The following is a 10,886-nucleotide window of genomic DNA, read 5'->3' as shown; positions in this document are numbered from 1 at the left end:
GGTGCCTGGGAGTGAAGAGAGGGGGAGAGGCAGGCAGGGCCCTCTGCCCACTGGCGACCCCAGCCCACAGCTCTCCCGTTGTCAAGAGCACTTCTGCACAGAGATGATAGCCCTTGGACTCTGTGGCCCACTCCCCATCAGACCCGCACCTGGCAGTGATGCCCAAGGCCCCGGGGCACCCAAAGAAGAGGTTGCGACACACACTATTGCCTTCGTTGGTTGGAGGAGAGACCCGAAAGCCTGTCTTCCAGCACCAGGTAACCCCAAGACCTAAGCCAGAAAACTTTCTAGCATAGAAGAATCAGCCTGGACCTGTAGGTTCCAAACATGAACCCTGACACTTCCTGTTCACCTTCTCGGTGCCCTGTCACCGCCTCACTCCCTCCAGATTCTGGCCTCTGCCCTAGGCCCCAGTTCCCACCCCAACCAATCCTCCCACTCCCTGTCCCTTACTGGGCAATGCCTACCTGCAGGGCGGCTTTGAGCCTGGGCAGACGGCCTGGCCTGGCTGGATCTGAGAGCTGGCTGGGAGCTGGGAAAACAGCCCACTCCCCACACTGCGCGGATCAGTGGAGGGGGTCTGGGAATGTGGCAGGAACTCAGTCCCGCTCTCTGATAAAGGCTCTGGGAGGGTCTGGGGGAGGCGAGGGGAGGGGCTGAGAGTCACCAATCCCAGGGTGGCTGGAGGGGAGGGGGGAAGGTAGGGAGAGGAGCCAGAGTCTGCAGCCCAGACGTGTACACACACACACACACACACACACACACACACACACACACACACACACACACACTCAAGTCGCCCGGCATCCACTTTGTACCAGCGCCTGAACCTCACACGCACAGGAACGCTGTGTGTTTTTCACAAATTTTCTGAGCCAGGTCTGGCGCAGTTAATGTGAGCCCCAGTGTCTTTCCCCTCGTGGCCGTCCATCCAGCAGCCCTTCGCCTTTTAGAGGTGACTTGCCTCACGTACTTTGGCTGTGTTATTGGGAGAGACCGTTATCAAACAGCCAGGGGTCCGGGAGAGCCTGTCACCTACTGTAGCCCCAAACAGGCCAGGTGGATTTGAGACATTCCCAGTTTATTCCTGCAAGCGCCTGCGGAAGGCAAACAGCCAGGTTTCTCTGTTTCAGAGTTCAGTCCTGAGCCCACACGTTCATGTGCCAGAAACGGGGTTTTCACAGTGATTACAGGAGATTAGTAGGGTTTTTGTTTTGTTTTTTTACAATGTCACAGATGTGGTGGATGCTCTAAGAAGGCAGGTTCTACATCGATCATCAGGAAATTATCGACACCTACATTTCTCCAGGGGCCATGAGATCACCATCCCTGAAGGTCCATGCCCCCTTGTCTGGCTGCTTCCCGTCTTCTGACTTTATGAGCCTCCTTCCTTCCTGAGATGGAATTGTTCCTGTAAGGGAGGGGACTGCTACGTTTCAGATTTTTAACAAATGAAATTTTAAATTAAGTCATACTTGTAGGATTGATTTTCCCTCTATCAAGACCAGTCTCTGGGGGAAAGGACATTGTGCTCGGGAGAGGGGCAGTGGGAAACAAAAGGAAGCCCCTCCACACGATGGATCGACCCAGTGGCTGTCACGGGGGGCTTTCACACAGGCAGGACTGTGAGGACGGCGCAGGACCAGATCTCGTTTCCTCCTGCCGGACATCGCACACACGCTGGCTACGAGTCAGAACCTGCTGTACATTACAGCTGGCTCCTGCGCAGTAACACCATACTTGAGGGGAGGGTCTCTCTGCACCGCCCACCACCTAGAGCAGCGCTTCTCAACCTGTGGGTCGTGACCCATTGGGGGGTCAAACAACTTTCACAGGAGTCGCCTAAGACCATCAGAAAACACATATTCCAATGATCTTAGGACCTGAGACACCGCTCCTCAATCGTCTCCAGGCAGATCGGCCCACATGCAGAGATGCCCACATACAAGTAGCCGGCGTGAAGACTGTTCCCCATGCTACACCATTCTTCAAGACAGCATTTCACTGATTTGTCATTAGAAATAAGTATTTCACAATAGATAATTACACATTGTTTTTGTGATTCACCATGATGCTTTCATTATGTCGAATTTGTAACAGTGAAAATACATCCTACATGTCAGATATTTACATGACGACGCATAACAGTAGCAAAATGACAGTTATGAAGTAGCGACGAAAATAATGTTATGGGTGGGGGTCACCACCACATGAGGAACTGTGTTAAAGGGTCCAGGCCTTAGGAAGGTGGAGAACCACTGCCAGAGAGGCAGACTCAGACCCCTGAGGACTGGGCCGCCATCCATCTCCTAGGCCTCACTTTCCTTACTGGGAGCTGCTCCATGATGGCCCCATCCAAGCAGTCTGCCTCCACCGGAGGGCTCCTCCAGGCTTAACTCTGTCCTCCTGGCCTCCCCAGCCCACTACTTTCTAACCTGAGTCAACCTGACTTATGCCCCTTTGTCCCCAGCTCTAACCTCTCCCTCCCGCTGTCATGGCGAAGAGGGGAAACAGAAGTGATGGCAGAGCTGTTCCAGCCCCACCCCTGCCCCAGCATTGAGCTCTTAATTGCTGTTTCCTTTCTCCCTCCCTACTTGTTTCCACTCTAATCTGTCTCCCTGTGGCTCAGCCGCTGCTCCCCCCCCCCCGCCCCCTCCCCACCTTCCCAGCTGCCGGCCACACCCCATACAGTTGAGGGGCCTTCATCTGCTCGATTCACACACAAGCAGAGAGCCTCAGGTCAGAGACAACACTCAGAGACAGACAAGAGGCTGAAAGACTACAGAAGATGCGAAGGGAAAGATGTATCAGGATGATTAGTCCTTGCCAAGGAGGAAGGGCCCGGGGCTTGAATATTTGCAAGGTGCTTTAGCAGAACATGATCCATTTCGTTTTCACTACCAGGCATGCAGGGAAAATTCCTATTTTGCAGATGAGGAAACGCGGGCTTAGAAGGTGACGTGACTTACTCTGGGACGTGTAGTCACTGATCTGTAGGAAGCAGCATTCAAATTCAAGCTTATCTCATTTCAAATCTCGCTTCTTTGGTTCTTTTGGATGCACTGTTTTGGACTTTGATCTAGAGAGGGAGCAGCGTTAGTGGGTGATCCACCTGCCCAAGAGACTTGGAGATTTGAGACCTTCTTATATTCCTCTGGGGAAGGAGGGTTGGTGGCTTAGTGATCATTTGCTTGATTGTAATCCAAAAAACCACCAGCCAGCTCTCCGGGAGAAAGATTGGTTTTTCCCCTTCGGTAGAGTTAGTCTCGGAACCTCACAGGGGGCAGTTCTGCCCTGCCCTCTAGGGGTCACTGTGCGCCAGCACTGACTCCATAGTCATGAGTTCGAGCTTTGGTTTTTACCCTCCTATAAGGAGTCCTGGTGATGTAGTGTTTACACGTTGGGCTGCTGACCACGAAGTCAGCAGTTCAAAGGCACCTGCTGCTCCCCAGGAGAAAGATGAGGCTTTCAACTCTTGCTCCTTACAGTCTCAGAAAACTCAGGGGCAGGTGTACACTGTCCTATAGGGTCACTCTGAGTCAGAATAAACTCAATGGCAGCATGTTGGGGTTTGGGCACTCTTCGATAAAGGAACCCAGGTGGTAATGGGTTATACTGCTAACCACAAGGTTAGCGGGTCAAACCCATCTGCTGCTCTCGGGAAGAAAGAGGAGGCTATCTCCATCCATGAAGATGTATAGCCTTGGGAACCGACAGAGGCAGTTTTGCTCTGCCCTGGAGGGTCACAGTGCGTCAGGCTCGACTCGATGGCAGCGAGGCTCCACTCATCTTTAATTTCAGAGGAGGAGAAAGCCTTGTCACTGTTGTGTGTTGACTACAATGACTTGTGCTCACCAAGGCCTTCCCCAGCCACCAATACTCGTTCCACATGCCCCTCCTGATTTTTTAAACAAATCAAACCCACTGCCGGTTGAGTCTGTTCCAGCCCTATGGGAGAGAGTAGAACTGACACACAGAGTTTCCAAGACTGTAGATCTTGTAGAGGCAGGCTGACGCAGCTTGCTACTTGGCCCGGTTTAGGTTCACTGCCCCGTCATAGCACTTCCATTCATCAGCTCTCACTGCCACCCAGGAGATTCAGACACATGGGGACCCTGTAGACAGAGACACCCTGCCCCTGTTGGTTTTTACAGGAGTAGAAAGCTTCATCTTTCTTTCCTGGAGAAGCTGGTGGTTTGGAACTGCTGACCTTCCGATTAGCAGCACTTGTAGCCCCCATGCCACCTGCACTCCTTTTCATTTTCCTCACACTTACGCCGTCAAGTTGGTTCCAACTCGCAGTGACCCTATAGCACAGGGTAGAGCTGCCCCCGCGGACTCACAAGACTGTGACTCTTTGTGGGAGCAGAGAGTCTTGTCTTCCTCCCCAGAGCAGCTGGTGGTTTTGAACCAACGGCCCTGTAGTTGGCCGCCCAAGGCACAGCCGCTATGCCACCAAGCCTCCTTCGTGGCATGTATTAAATAACTTGCTAACGACTCTCCGTAGTGACCGTCTTCACTCTCCTACTAGAAGGGAGCTAGAGCTTCATGAGGGCAATGGTCCTCTGTCTGTTCTCCTTGCTGTTGTACCCCTAACCCTGTGGAGTTTGGCGTGTAGTACGTGCTCAAGAAATATTGATTTCTAAAACAAAAAAGGGAGGCAGAGCCATGCTCCTTATATCACATCCCCAAACAGGGGATGGTGCCTCTCAAGCACCCCTGACTCCTGCCATGTTTGTCGCCCTGCACCATCTGCCCCCACCCCCAGCCCAGCCCATGCAAGCACACAGACACACATTTCCAAGGACTGAACCATATATTGAAAGAAGTCCCCTCAGGGTAAGGCCAGCAGCTGGGTCTCAAGGCCGCTCTATTATTTGAGAAGCCAGTGGGGCTTCCTTAAAAGCCCCCCATTACCCAGCTAATCATAAGCAGCTGGTAGGAACCAGGACTCAGGGTTGGGAGCACTTAGTGGGGGCAAAGAGAGGGAAGTCCTTTACACGCAAATAGTTTGATTAGTTCAGGCCTTCCAGAAGCTCAGGTGCTGTTCCTAATGGGATCCTACCCGCTCTCCTTCCCCAACGCCCACTCAGAGAAGGAAGCTGCAAGTGAGAGATGAAGGGAGCTGGGGGGGGCTGCCAGAGGAGGGGTGTGTTGGGGAGCATTTAGGTGATGGCTGAGGACCATCTCTTCCTCAACACCACCCCCCTACACACACACCAGTGCATCCCTGCCCCCAAGCTCAGACACCTGGGAAGCAAGGCTTCTGCAAAGGTCCACCATGAATAATGTCCTTTGATGATGCAGCAGCTCACAGAGGATGGCTGAAGCCAAGGATGCGGGGGGGGGGGTGGGGGGGGTGGCAGGGAGAACTGAACTGATCACCCCTTGATCCCTGAGGCTAGCAAAGACTTAAAAGAACCGAGGCTAAACTGAACAAGAGCCATGACCTAGCTTTTTGCCACAAAATATATGCACCTTTGGTGGGGTTGAGGAGGTCACCTATTGGATTTGAGCCCCATCTCTGAAATGGTCACTGGCCTACAGGGGCTGGGTGCTAGGGTTCCAAGATCTCTAGAACATCAGTCCTCCTGCAGCCCCTCCCTTAGTGCTGGGCCAGGTTGGGATGTGCCCCGGGACCAGCCTGCACAGCTGTGCTGAGGTGAGCCTGGCTAGCTGGCCATCCCCAAAGGGACAGAGTCGGGCATGACCTACACATGCCTGGACACAAAATAGCCTGCACGGGCCCACCACGGCTGTGCAAATGGAGTGCACACCTGTGGGCTTCTTCAGTGTACCGGAGGGGTACTGACTGGGGAGGGAGGCCAGGTTGCTATGTGGGTGGAGATGGCAGCGAAGAATTGGTCTGGGGAGAAAAAGCAAGGCCCAAGGGGGCATAGTTTCTAGAGACCCCTTGAGTGAGTCTCGAGCGGACCAGTGGCGCTGCAGGAGGAAGATGGTGCTGTCTGGCCCTGGGCGAACTGGCCGCCTTGTGTTGGAACCGACTCAGTGGCCAGAGCAAAACCAAACTGCTGCCATCAGGGTAATTACAAAACCCTTGTGGGGGCCGGGAGCCTCCTCTTCCCCCCACAGAGCTTCCGCTGGGCTCAAACTGCTGGCCTTGTGGTTAGCGGCCCAGTGCACATTACCCAGGACGCCACCAGGGCTCCCCAGTGTGTTGGCAGTGGATTTTTACTGAGTCTTAACAGGACAAAGACAAAAGCCAAGCCATCTGGCTACGGAGACCAGCACAGGGCAGAATGGGATCCAAAGGAGTCATGGTCCCGTGGCAACTCCAATAGGACGGGGCACAAAGCCGTGACTGATGGGGTGGGGGGTGGGGAGTCAATTCAACCCGCTTGTGGGCGGAGCTCCGGAAGTGGGGCAGGACTGTGATTGGGATACAGACACTATTGATGATCACTGATGAGCATTCACAGAGTTGGTTCTGGGCCCCTCTGACCATCTTGGTAAGAGCGTGACTCATGACCATGCGAGTCTATGTCCTAAGGCCCCGGGCAAGCCCACGAGGTTCCTGAGGGTCAGACTGCCCCTCGCCTGGCTGTGTGTGGGGACGAGGGACACTTGCTGCCGTGAATCAGGTTGGAATAAGGACGGAGGATCCCTGGCGGCCAGCAGTTCAAACCCCCAGCTCCTCGGGTGCTATAGAAGTCAGCCTTGACTCATTGGCAGTGAGGACAGGAGAGAACTGAGACTTCAAGCTTTAAATCTTCACAGGAGCCTCATCTTTCTTCTGAGGAGACACCTCTACCCATAGGCCACTAGCCCAGCAGAGGAGTCACTGCAAACACAGCCTCCGCACGCCCTGGTCACTGGTCAGGACCTCAATAAAGGCTTGAATCTCTGAGGAGGCTCACAAGAGACTGAGGGCTCCCACTGCCCACCACAGCCATCCACAAACCCAGTGCTTTAACCCAGAGCGGGAGGATCACAGCTTCTGTGTCCTGCCAAACCCTGCAGCAGGGAGACAGTCCACAGAGCAAAGAACCAGAGCGCCCCTCAGAGACAGAGCTGAGGCTGAGCTAGAGGCGGTGCCAGGTGAGCCGCAGACCCGGCTCCGCGAGTCCGGCGTAGCTCGTGGCCCTGCAGCCCCTGACAGATACTGGACTGGTCGGGCAGCAGGAGGGGTCTGTGGGGCTCAGGTTGCTCCCACAGGCGACGGAGGTCCACTGGGCTGCATCAAGGTGGGGAGGGTTCTCCCCTGGATGCAACAGGGGATGAAGCGAGATGCCGCTGGGCTTCGGAAGAGGAGAGGAGAGAGAGGGCCCCCCCTTCTGTGAACTAGCTTCCGATGGGCATGAGCAGTGCCCTCTGTCCACCCCACCACCCAGAGAGCTGACAGTGCCGTTAGCCCTGGGGATGGAGCAGCGGCAGAGGGGGCAGCAGCTGCATATTCTCCGGCAATTGCTTCTGAAAATGACCAGACACTTCACCGGGAGAGTGATGACAATTTGGGCCCTGGGAGCAGAAGCTGAGGCAGAGAGCAGGGGCGGAGGATGGGGAGGGTGGTCAGGCCGGGGGCCACCCACCTCCCACCTTGCCAGATAGGATCTGATTCTGAGAATTCAAGGATTGCCAAGAGTGGGGAAAGCTGGACAGGGCTCCCCAGCCCCAAGACAGGACTGAATCCCTCAGCTGCCTGGAAGAGCTGGCTCCCTGGGTCCTTTCTGGAGTCAGAGCAGTGTGTGTCAGAGGCTTGGGGCTTGAGCAAGATTAATCTGCAGGCAAGGAGAGGTGTTCCTCAGTTCCTCTGGCTCCGCCACCAGCTCGATTACCTGGGGTCTGTTGATGGAAGAGACCCCAGCCTCAGGGAACAATGAGCCCCAAAGAGGATGCCCAGAGTGGGGCTGGGCAGGAAGGGATCCCAAGCACAGGAAGGGAGATGGATCAGAGAGAGAAACAAAGCAGTCCAGCAAAGCCAAATCCTGCAAACTCAGGGGCTGGGAGCCTGAGAGGCTTGGATAAGGCCGAGTGTACAGGAACGCAGCGATGAAGGGGAGAGGGTACATGTCGAAAGTGTCATACAAAATGTTATGCGGGGCGATAAGATGGGGCAAGACAGTTGGTGGCAGAGACCAGGACGAGGACAGAGAAACATAAGAAGACAGAAGGAAGAGAAGCGTCACAGAGGTGGGACAGGGCCGTCTCACCGGTCCAAGAGCCACCAGCTGCAGGTCCCAAAGGTGGGACGGCAATTACCAAATAGTTGTTGGCAAAGGGGAGAAAACGCACAATAAAATTTCATATTCTTAACAACTCCAGACTTTCTGGAGCCATGGAGGTTGGATGAATGCCGACGATATTACCAGATAGCCTTTCAATCTTAAACCAGAGATACTCTTTGAAGCCCACTACACCACCCAGTCTACACCAACTCATGGTGTTTACTACAGGGTCACTACAGCCAGTATAGACTTTCCCAGGCTATAAATCTTTTCTTTCGTCTTCTTTTTTTAAACAAAATTGTATTATAAATTAAGCGGGAGTTTCCATGTCAAACCATCAACCTTGTATTCAATTTTCAACTACTGACCCAACCAGCCCCCTTCTCCCCCAATAGTTTACCCTTCCCTGCTCCTGGATTTTTCCTTTCCTCCTTATGGGAGGGCCTGTCTTCCATGTCCCTCCCCCAAGTGACCACCCATCACTGGCCTCCCTGCCCTCCCCCCCACCACTTGGTAATCTCCAAAGTGTGCTCCCTTGGTCTTGTCACCTTGCTTTAGTTGCCCTTAGGTCAGTGGTCACCTATAACAGTTGTCCTTTTGTGCTTGGCTAATTTCACTTAGCACCATGTGCTCCGGGCCCATCCATTTCATGAGGTGCTTCCTGGTTTCATTTTTCACTGATGCATAGTATTCCATTGAGTGTATGCACCAGAGTTTCTTTGTCTGACGGGCATTTAGGTTCCATCTACCTTTTTGCTATTGTGAACAGTGCCGCGATGACCGTGGGTGTGCAGACATCTGTTCCTGTTATGACTCTCACTTCTGGAGCCCCAGCCGAGGGATTGCTGGGTCCTGTGGCATTATATTCCCAGGTGTTTGAGGTGGCACCATACCACTTCCTAGCACCATACATTGACAGTTCCACCAATCTCCAGCATTTGTCGGTTTCTGGGTTTTGTGTGTGTGTGTGTGTGTGTGTGTGTGTGTGTGTTGTCCTTGGCTGGATCATCAGTATAAGGTGAGCTCTCATTGTGTGTGTGTGTGTATGTGTGTGTGTGTTGTCCTTGGCTGGATCATCCATATAAGGTGAGCTCTCATTGTGTGCGTGTGTGTGTGTGTGTGTGTTGTCCTTGACTGGATCATCAGTATAAGGTGAGCTCTCATTGTGTGTGTGTGTGTGTGTGTGTTGTCCTTGGCTGGATCATCAGTATAAGGTGAGTTATCATTGTGTGTGTGTGAGTGTGTATGTGTGTGTGTGTGTGTGTGTTGTTCTTGGCTGGATCATCAGTATAAGGTTAGTTCTCATTGTGTGTGTGTGTGTGTGTTTTGTCCTTGGCTGGATCATCAGTATAAGGTGAGCTCTCATTGTGTGTGTGTGTGTGTGTGTTGTCCTTGGCTGGATCATCAGTATAAGGTGAGCTCTCATTGTGTGTGTGTGTGTGTGTGTGTCGTCCTTGACTGGATCATCAATATAAGGTGAGCTCTCATTGTGTGTGTGTGTGCGCGTGTGTGTGTGTGTGTGTGTGTGGTCCTTGGCTGGATCATCAGTATAAGGTTAGTTCTCATTGTGTGTGTGTGTGTGTGTGTGTGTGTGTGTGTGTGGTCCTTGGCTGGATCATCAGTATGAGATGAGCTGTCATTGTTTTGATTTCCATCTCCTGGGTGGCTGGCGAGCATTTATTTCTTCGTATGTATGTTGGCTGTTTGGACCTCATCCTTGGTGAAATAGACTGTAAATCTTTGGGGAGCAGACAGCCTCAGCTTCCTCCCTCAGCACGGCGGGCGGGTTAAAACCACTGATTTGCGGTCGGCAGTCTAGCACTTACTCCACAGCTCTGCCAGGGCTCTAGTAGTCCCTGCAGTCTTCTGAAAACCACACAGGAATTTAGCTTAGCTAGTCCGAGAGGTCTGCCTGGACCATTCGGCTCTTTTTGAACCATTGCTGTGGCACCGATTGCCAAGAGTGACTCTGAGAGCTGAGCGAGGGACCTTAGGAGGCCGTGAGTTCACGTTAATGGAGAGGGACCCCCGAAAGAAATGGAGAGCGAACGTGAGGGTGTTACTCAATGGAGGGGATCCAGCTCTCAGAGCTGCACCCATAGAAGCTGCTGAGTTGGAGTGTGTTGTAACCTCACTGCCGGCATGTGGTCCAATCGCACGATGTGCCCTACCCACACCGTCTCTTGGGAATGTTTTAGAACGTCTGGATCACTCAGTGGCAAGCATGCTGGACGGGCGTCCAGAGAGTTGTGAGCCCCTCTCTGATTGCAACCCTGATTGTTAGCACCCGAGAGGCTCGTGCCTGCTCCCCAGAAAAGGCTCTCGGCTCCCGTGGCCAGTTCCAGTCTCAGAAACCCACAGGGGCAGTTCTACCCTGTCCCACAGGGTCGCCAGGAGTTGAAATTGACTCGAAGGCAGTGAGTGTGGTTTGGCTTGGAGACGCTTTCTACTCCCATAAAGAGCTACAGTCTCGGAAACCCTCCCTCCCAGAGGGTCGCCACGAGGCGAGTGGCAGTGAGATTGGGTTTTTGGTTAATCAACAGAGACATCCAAGAGTGACAAAGAGCCGTACTGTTCTGTCTGTTGGCTAATAGTTAACAGTTGCTTGCCATGATGATCCTGAAACCTGAGCTAATATAAAAGAGCTGTGTGTGCATCCCCCAGGGTAGGAATTCCAAAGAAGACATCATCTCTGAGGAG

Source organism: Tenrec ecaudatus, chromosome 6, assembly GCF_050624435.1.
Source record: "Tenrec ecaudatus isolate mTenEca1 chromosome 6, mTenEca1.hap1, whole genome shotgun sequence".
NCBI lineage: Eukaryota > Metazoa > Chordata > Mammalia > Afrosoricida > Tenrecidae > Tenrec > Tenrec ecaudatus.
This window is presented reverse-complemented; position numbering follows the sequence as displayed.